Source organism: Lissotriton helveticus, chromosome 5_1 (assembly GCF_964261635.1).
Source record: "Lissotriton helveticus chromosome 5_1, aLisHel1.1, whole genome shotgun sequence".
Taxonomy (NCBI): Eukaryota; Metazoa; Chordata; class Amphibia; order Caudata; family Salamandridae; genus Lissotriton; species Lissotriton helveticus.
Window position 1 is genome coordinate 1,764,271,786 of NC_136065.1, and position 8,627 is coordinate 1,764,280,412.

Here is an 8,627-nt window from a genome sequence, read left to right on the forward strand (position 1 = left end):
CATCGCCCGTGTGCCTGGGCGGCTGCTTTGCTTTCCGGTCTATCACCCCCTGGATTGAAGGCGGACAACAGGGCTGCGAGCGCCAGGTGAGGTACAGGGACTCCATTGCCCAGGAGTCCCTGCGCTGTCATCACCTGCACCTGGTCGCTCTCCCTGTTTGTCCCGCCCCTGAGCGCCGAGTCAAAGGCGCCTGCGGATCACCGTCCTGTGGGAGACACTTGCTGTTTGCTGGCCGGAGGTGGGAGAGCCCTCTGCGTGCTGTTTGCCTTAAAGACTGCTCCCTCTTTCTTTCTTGGAGACCTCGCGGTACCCGCTGCGCGGGTCCCGCATCGCCCGTGTGCCTGGGCGGCTGCTTTGCTTTCCGGTCTATCACCCCCTGGATTGAAGGCGGACAACAGGGCTGCGAGCGCCAGGTGAGGTACAGGGACTCCATTGCCCAGGAGTCCCTGCGCTGTCATCACCTGCACCTGGTCGCTCTCCCTGTTTGTCCCGCCCCTGAGCACCTCTTCCCCATAACAGGAGTGGGAAGAGCCGCTGCGCGGGAGCGCGCGGGAGCGCGCCCGGGAGAAGCCCGGGACAAGGGCGGGACCGTCTGTGGCCGTCCGGGGCCGAAGGAGGCCGGGCTGGGCCCACTCTCTTGGATTGTGACCATTACCTTTTTAGCTCAATTATTGACTAAGAGCCCCCGGCTGAGCGGAACTTATTACGACCATCATGCCGTCCCCGGTAAGAGAGAGTACCCCATCGAAACCGGGTGTAGCTAAAAACAGGACTCTTGAAAACTATTTTACCCGGCAAGTAGGGGAGGGGGATAAAGAGTGCAATCTGTCCAGGCTAAGGGCCGAACGGAGACGCTCAATTGACAACATGAAAAACACCCTCCTTGGAGATCAAGTTCTCACACCCAGGGAAGAGTTGTCTAGAATTGATGATGTCCCATTATTACTGAGGGATTGCACCAATATTTCACCAGGGGCAGTTATGAGTTTAGCCCCAGCCAATAGCCCGAGTCCAACTAGGACGAGAATTGACTTAGTGTCTCAACTTCCCCCAGCGCCCAAACCTAGGAAAGCCACATCTAAGTCGTCTAACACTCAAGTAGTTTTTGGGCCCCCCCCCAATAAACGTAGGAGGAAATCTAAAGGTAAGCAAGGAAAGAGTCAACCCAAGGTTCTACATTCGGACTTTGGCAAGTCCCTAAAAATCCCAACGCTAGTAGGAAAACCACCGGTGGTTTCACACCCAAAACCCATTGTTTATAAGGATCCAGCTCCTGGTACGATAAAGGATACAGGAGCAGTCATTGCTAATATCCCCTTGTCTGTTGTCCCGCTTGGAAATGTAGAATTCCTGCTAAGGTCCCTGTTATTGCCGATCAGCGAGAGTATTAAAAAGATAGAGATCAGACTAACTATTCTGGAGGCGACATTAGGTAGTCTGAAAACTCAAGCTGGTCGACAGGGAGTGCAATCAGATCCCACTCTCCCTATCGTAGTGCCCCAACTGACGGCAAATAGTGTTGTCAATCCAGTCCCTTTACAAGCCGCGAATGTGGCACCCTCACAACAACAACTCTTAAGGCCAAAGCCTGTTGCATCTAAACCCCCCCCTACCAATATGCCCATCCAATCGCCAGGACCTGTACCCCTGGTACACCCGGTAGGTAACACCATCCCAACCCCTTTAATGAAGCTCAACCTGAGACCACGCAGACCTAACCTACCCCCAGAGACTAACGCTCTTACGGTAGTCATGGCGGGTGTCCCCCCACTTGAGGTAGGGGAAAGGGAGGACTTTTGTGCCCTGAAAAGTAGGGTAATTAAGTGGTTAAATATAAACAGACCCCTTCCGATACATTTCAATAGTGAAATCATAATGGTAAGAAGGGTACCATGGGTGGGGAGAACACAAAAATCCATAAAAGGGGACTGTATATTAGTGAGTTTCAGGGATACAGGTACGGTGGAGTTTATATGTCAGGGCAAAAATAGCTCTAGGGAATCCACCATCCAAACCCTACATGTGTCGTTCTTTTTCCCAATTAGCCCGGTCCCATTTCAGTTACCTCAAACTCATGACACTTGGGAGAGGGTTGGGAGGAGGGGGAGACATCAGGCCTCACACCCTAGACCGATAGCTGGTCGACCGGAACAACCCTTTTATACTCACAACCAGTTCAATTGTCTGTATGGACTAGAGGGGGTCGATTGACACACAGATAACACCCCCCAGGGCTGTACTGAAAAGGGCGAGCTGGCAGAAATATTGGAGGAGCCAAGTTTAAAGGCTGCACAAACCTTGGCGATTGGGGTGGGGGATTCAATGTGTGTTGAACCTGAGGCAATAGTTAAAAACAATATAGGAGTGGTACATGAACATGCAATGCAAAGGCCATTGTTGGAAATAAGATCAAGGGACCAGGAGGGAGTCGAATGGAGGGGTGAGGGGGTGAGATTTATCTCATGGAACATAGCCGGTATAGCGGGCAAATTTTATAACAAGGAGTGGGCTGAGTACATTAGGAAATTTAATATTATATGTGTACAGGAGACATGGGCTGTGGAGAATAACTATCATCTGCAGGGTTACAAGTGTTTTTTTGTTCCCGCCCGGAAGTCTAGTTCTGGGAGAGCTATGGGTGGCCTGTCCCTTTATGCAGATTTAGCTCTTCCAGGCACTTGGTCCTTCCCAGACTGGTCCTCAAATGGGATCCAGGCAGTTCGGTTCCATGGAAAGGGGCTACGGTTTTTGGTTTTTAATTTGTATAATACCGAGTCAGCTAATAACCTCACCCCGATATTGACTGAACTCGACCAAAGGCTGGGACAAGAAATCGGATCTCAGAACAAGGGCCCATCCCATGGGTTGGTGGTGGTGGGGGATTTTAATTGTCATCTCTGTCCGGCACTAATTAAAGCAAATACAGATTGGGAGCAATGCCCAATCCAGAAGGGGCCTCATTTTTCTCACTCATCGACTGGGGGCGCTCTCAGGTTGCTTCGGCTGAAGTATGACCTAGAGCATACCATCAATATGATAGGCCCACAGCCGGACGGCACACTCCCACCAACTTTTAAAGGCAGGGGCTGTTCATCTATTATAGATTACATTTTGGTCTCGAGATCCCTGGTTAACAAAGTAATTAGTGTAGGGATAGACTGGAACAGCTTCAGTGACCATAACCCGCTTGTTTTAACGCTTACATATAGGGCGGGACTAGGACCCAATGTACACCACTTAATAGGGGAAAGGGTCACTGACCAAGGCAGGAGACTGAAGTGGTCCAGAATAGATGGGGTAAAATTTTATAAAAACCTGAGCAATAAGGGCTTGCGGGCCATAAACGACTGCTTGGACCTGGAAGTACAGGGCGCAAGATTATTAGAAACGTTTGACCATATTGTAAATCTGATAGATGGGCTATTGAGGACCAATGTGCCCACACGTAACTTGGTCAATCCCCGGTGGTTTGATCAGAATTGCTCTAAAGCACTGAGGGAACTGAAATGCTCTCTTAAGTCAAAACCACGGGACCCACAAAAAATCAGGGCAAGCAGAGAGAAATACAGAATAGAGACCAAAAGGAGGAAACTCGCCTTGCAGGCAGAAGCCTGGGCAGATCTGAGAGAGGCTGGGGAAAGAAGGGACCTAGCGGGGTTCTGGAGAATCATTAATAATCCAACCTTTTTAGAAAATGATTCCCCGGAAATAGGGGCCAATATCCTTCCGGAGCAGTGGGTTACCCACTTTAGGAGTTTGTACAATCACGATCCTGGTACCTTTGTAGAGTTACCAGCAATTCAAAGCCATGCTCCCCCGGTAGCGTTTACTCTTAAAGAGATTATCGTAGGGATGGAAAGCCTAACCAAGAATAAAGCCCCGGGTCCGGATGGAATTCCCCCTGACCTCTTTCTTAGTAACATAGACCTATGGGCCCCCTTGATGACTAGGGTCTTAAATGCTGCTATTTCCTGTGGTCTCCCCCCATCATGGTCTAAAGCGATTATTGTGCCAATTTTTAAAAAGGGCAATAAGGACGAGCCTAGATGTTATCGGCCTATCTCCCTGATTGACGTTTCAGCTAAACTTTTGGGAAGGGCAATTTTGAACAGATTGTCAGAGTGGACCGAAGAGAATAACACCTTCTCGGATACCCAATATGGGTTCAGGGCAGGGAGGTCCACTAGCGATCAATGCCTGAACCTATATATGCTGACTGCCAAATACACTCTGGCCAGTGATGAACCCATCTATATGGGATTCATGGACCTGGCAGCAGCATTCGACCACGTCAATAGAGGGAAATTGTGGGACATGATGGCAGGTTTGGGGATCGAGAGTGGTCTAATTACTATTTTAAGAGAGCTGCACAGTGACACCACGGCTACAGTAAGATTTAACAGGGAGGGGGGATTGTCTGAGTCCTTTCCATGTAAAAGTGGAGTCAGACAGGGTTGTATCCTTGCCCCTTTTTTGTTCTCCCTTTATATTAATAATTTAGAACAGTCTCTCTTGGGTTTAAAAGCAGATTCTCCAAGGGTCGGGTCGCGGCATATCCCCGTCCTGCTCTATGCAGATGACGCGGTCTTGCTTGCGCGTACACCCCGAAGTTTGCAAATTTTGATAGATGGGTTCGTTCAGTTTATGAGCGATCTGGACCTATCTGTCAACTTAAGCAAGTCTTATGTGCTCCTGGCAGGGAAAAAACCCTCCTCTAAATCCGTCTACACAATAGGTACCCATCGCTTAGAGGAGGTTAAAACGTTCTCCTATCTCGGAGTAACCTTCGATGGTGCTCTACAATTCAAGCCCTTGGTGGAAGAACGCTGCAATAAAATGATCGCCTCCAATGGGGCTATAGCCGGTTATGGCAGGAGGCTGGGCAGGTGGAGCCCGGAACAGATGATGATTCTGTACGGCTCCATAACATGTTCCAAAGTAAGCTATGGGGCAGAAGTCTGGGGCTTCGTGAACACCGCTAGAATTGAACAGGAAGAAAACAGACACATGAAATCTATTCTGAGGGTACCACCCAGTACTGCTGGATATATAGCTCATAGGGAGCTAGGGAGGCCACATCTGGTGGACTCGCTAAAACTAAGGCCAATTGTAGCATGGCTAAAAATTTGGGCAAATCCAGACGCACATTTAAGCAGAAAAATTTTATTGGACTGCTTGGGTAGGACTCATTGTATGCGCATCCCCTGGCTCAAATATGTGAGAAACACTCTTGAAGAGTTAGGGTTCGGAAATTTTTTCAGGAACCCCACAACCATCTTAGCACAGCACAAGAAACAAGTAGGGGAAATTTTCCTAGAGCGGAAAACCCAACGTCGTGCGGAGGTTGAAGGAGAGAAAAAGTCCGTGAGGGCTTATAACTTGGTCAAGAGTGTGGAGGGTATGGAGCCCTATCTGTATCTTGTACATAACGCACAGGATAGATTTCATATGTGTCGTTTCAGACTGAATTTACTTCCTTTTATTCTGGCTTCTCCATCAGGTTTCACCATGTCAATTGAGCAGAAGGGACCCTGCGGCTGCGACAATCGGTCTCCGCAGGACTCCCTTCATCTCATTTTGCTTTGCCCCTATTTTTCTATGCCTAGGCGTAGATTTCTAGTAGACATATTAAAAAAAGCCCAATTGGAACATGCCAGGGATGCTTTAATCTATTTGCAACAAGCTTCCGATCCGCTAACCTTATGTTGTGTTATGAATTTTATCAAGGTGGCGGTTCGTTTAAGGATGACGAAGGGAGAGGAATGAACGACCTGGGATTTTATGTTTTAAATCTACGGCCCTGTATGTTGGGATTTTTACTGTATTATTCATGTACAAGGATCTTGACTAAGATTTAATGCTTTTCTTAGCGATGTATATATTTGTGTGTTTTTATGGTGTTATGATCTTGATTAAGATTTAATGTTTTTCCTATTTATGTATATATATGTGTGCTTTTATGGTGTTTTTTTAATCACCGAATAAAGATTCTTGAAATGAAATGAAACACTGCCCCAGCATCTTTTGAGTATATTTTGGGCTTGAGATAGTCATTTCCTGATTTGCTGGCGAGCTCGTTACATCCTCTATGTCCACCAGTGTGTGAGAGACTTTGTGGATTTTTATCACTTCTGAGCCCGGCATTATTGATGTTGTAGCCTGAGCTTTCTTTGGCTCTTTTAAAATCGCGTTTTTCCTTTTCCTTTTCCTGTTGTTAATGACTTTTGTGACAGACCGCCTTTCTTTACCTGATCTCATGTTTGCCCTTCGTCTTACGTCTGTTTTATTTTTGGTAATTGAGATGGTTATAGTTTGAATTTAAATCAGATTTTATTTTGTGAACTTTCTTATGTTTCTATTGTTTCTATTATGATGATTATTGTTTTTAATTGGTTAAATGATTGTTGGTTTGTTTATTAGTTTGGGATGTTTATGCTGTTTTGTAATGGAGGAACTTTTGGAGTGACCACCAGGTCAATGCTCTAGCACAGTGGTTCCCAAACTTTTGACTCCTGAGGACCCCCCCTGAGTCACCGCTGGAAGCCGGGGACCCCCAAGCAATTTCTATGATTTATATTTCAAACATTAAAACAGTAATTCCGAAAAAATAAACACGCGTGCACACAAAACAAATACTCGAATTACTAAGGATTTTAGGGGCATATTTAGAAGCCCCTATCTCCATGGGAACATCACTTTTTGCAACGGTCCCATGGCAATAGAGGCTTTGCCTTATTTACAAGGCAGCGTTAAGCCACTTAACATGGCTTAACGCTGCCTTGTAAATAAGGTCCCCTGTCACACAATGCCTAGCGTGAAAGGGGTGGGCAGTGGGTGTTGCGGTGGGCGTTCCACCGCAACACCCATTGATTTTGACGCTGCCCCTATTTACAAGGGCAGCATAACTAGGAGGTAGTGCCAAAATTAAGCCATGGAAAAACAGGTCTTAACTTGGGAAACCGAGGAGAAATCCTTTTATTTCTCCTCGTTTTTGTTTTTTCAATGTGTGCTGCTGTGTGCAGTACACATGGAAAAAGCAAAACGCCTTGGATTGTTTATGTTCAGGAAGGTGAACCTTCCTGCACATAAACAACCTTCTAAAGAAATTCAATTTTGTAACTTCCATGTGTGTTGCATTAAGCAGCACACATAGAAGTGACAAAACGGAATTTTAAGATTGAAGCGGGACCTTCCTGCACATAAACAATCTTCCACTGAATACACACACCCTTGCACTATGGTGCAAGGGTTCCCCGTTGGCGCTACACTGCTAAGTGTAGCGCCAGCACAGGGGGAAACAAAGGCTGCACCATATTCTTGTAAATATGGTGCAGCCTGCTATTTCTGAAGTGGCGGAGCGTGTCGTTAAGCCAATCAATCAATCAATACATTTATAAAGCGCGCTACTCACCCGCGAGGGTCTCAAGGCGCTGAAGGGGGGGGGCGCTATTGCTCGAATAGCCAGGTCTTGAGGTGTTTCCTGAAGGTGAGATGGTCCTGGGTCAGTCGTAGGTGTGCGGGGAGGGAGTTCCATGTCTTGGCGGCCAGGTAGGAGAATGATCTTCCTCCCGTGGTGGTTCTGCAAATCCGTGGGTCGGTGGCGAGGGCAAAGACAAGGAGGCTAACGACACTCTCTGCCACTTCTGTTATAAATATCCCCCTCAGTATTTTATGTTCAAAGAATTTGCAAAAAACTAAACATTTTAATGGGAAAGTTGGTGCTGCATCTCAGTGACTAACTTTTAAATGGTTGGTTTTATTTTGCAGTACAAGGCTCCTGCTCCTGCTACGGCCAGACTGGAAACCCAAAGCAGCCCTGGCAAATGTTTTCAGACCAGTCGCCATACGGTGCACACCAAGTGCAGTGAGTGAGCCTGACCACTACAAAGAGGGCTTTGGGAAGCTCTCCCTCCAAGAAATTTAGGAAACATTGGCGCAGTCTAAAACACATATATCATTATATATTAAATTGTATTGGCTTTTAACGAATAGTAAATGAAGACACTACTATACACCAGGATATGACAATCTTTGTTGGGGTTCTTCAATGATTCCCTTATTAACATCCTTCAGCAGTGCCTCTCATCTCACCATACCCTCTCTGTCACATGTATTTAATTTGTTTTATAGTATTTCTCATACCATTGTAGGATGTCGGAGCACTTTACATCACATACATATAGAGACAATGAATCATACTTGTAAATCGGTGTATAGATAATGTTGCATAAGGCAAAGGGTACTACAATGTGTAGGATTCACATGTCATTCATACTAGTAGGCAGGAGTGCTTGATCCGGAGAAGCGCAAACTTGGGATTCAGAACATCAGCTAGTGGTTAGCATTGACTTTAAAAAATAAAAATGTATTTCTGCCCATATAAACCTTTTTAGCAGCATCAGGATAATGAAAGACTTGGAAAAAACATAAGTTCCTAACTTGTACCATGCAGTTTGCAAGCAGTTCTTTGAAGACAGTTTATAGGTCACTGTGCTAGATTACGATTGTCACTTATGAACTGCAGAGTAACAAAAAAATCTGTGACAAAAGCAGCAACCCACTGACCAATGCACATAAAACACTGTTTTTTTTTTTAATTCATGGTACACGTTCTTTGCACCCTCTGT

The 8,627-nt window shown here is 46.3% G+C and overlaps 1 long non-coding RNA gene across 1 annotated transcript in view; it reads left to right on the forward strand.

The window, feature by feature from the left end:
• The window catches only part of LOC144753813 (uncharacterized), a 208,296-nt gene extending 200,239 nt beyond the window's left edge, over positions 1–8,057 (forward strand). The window contains exon 3 of the long non-coding RNA XR_013594542.1: positions 7,768–8,057. This is a non-coding gene — a long non-coding RNA (uncharacterized LOC144753813). The remainder of the gene's footprint in view (positions 1–7,767) is intronic.
• The last annotated feature ends 570 nt before the right edge of the window (positions 8,058–8,627 follow it).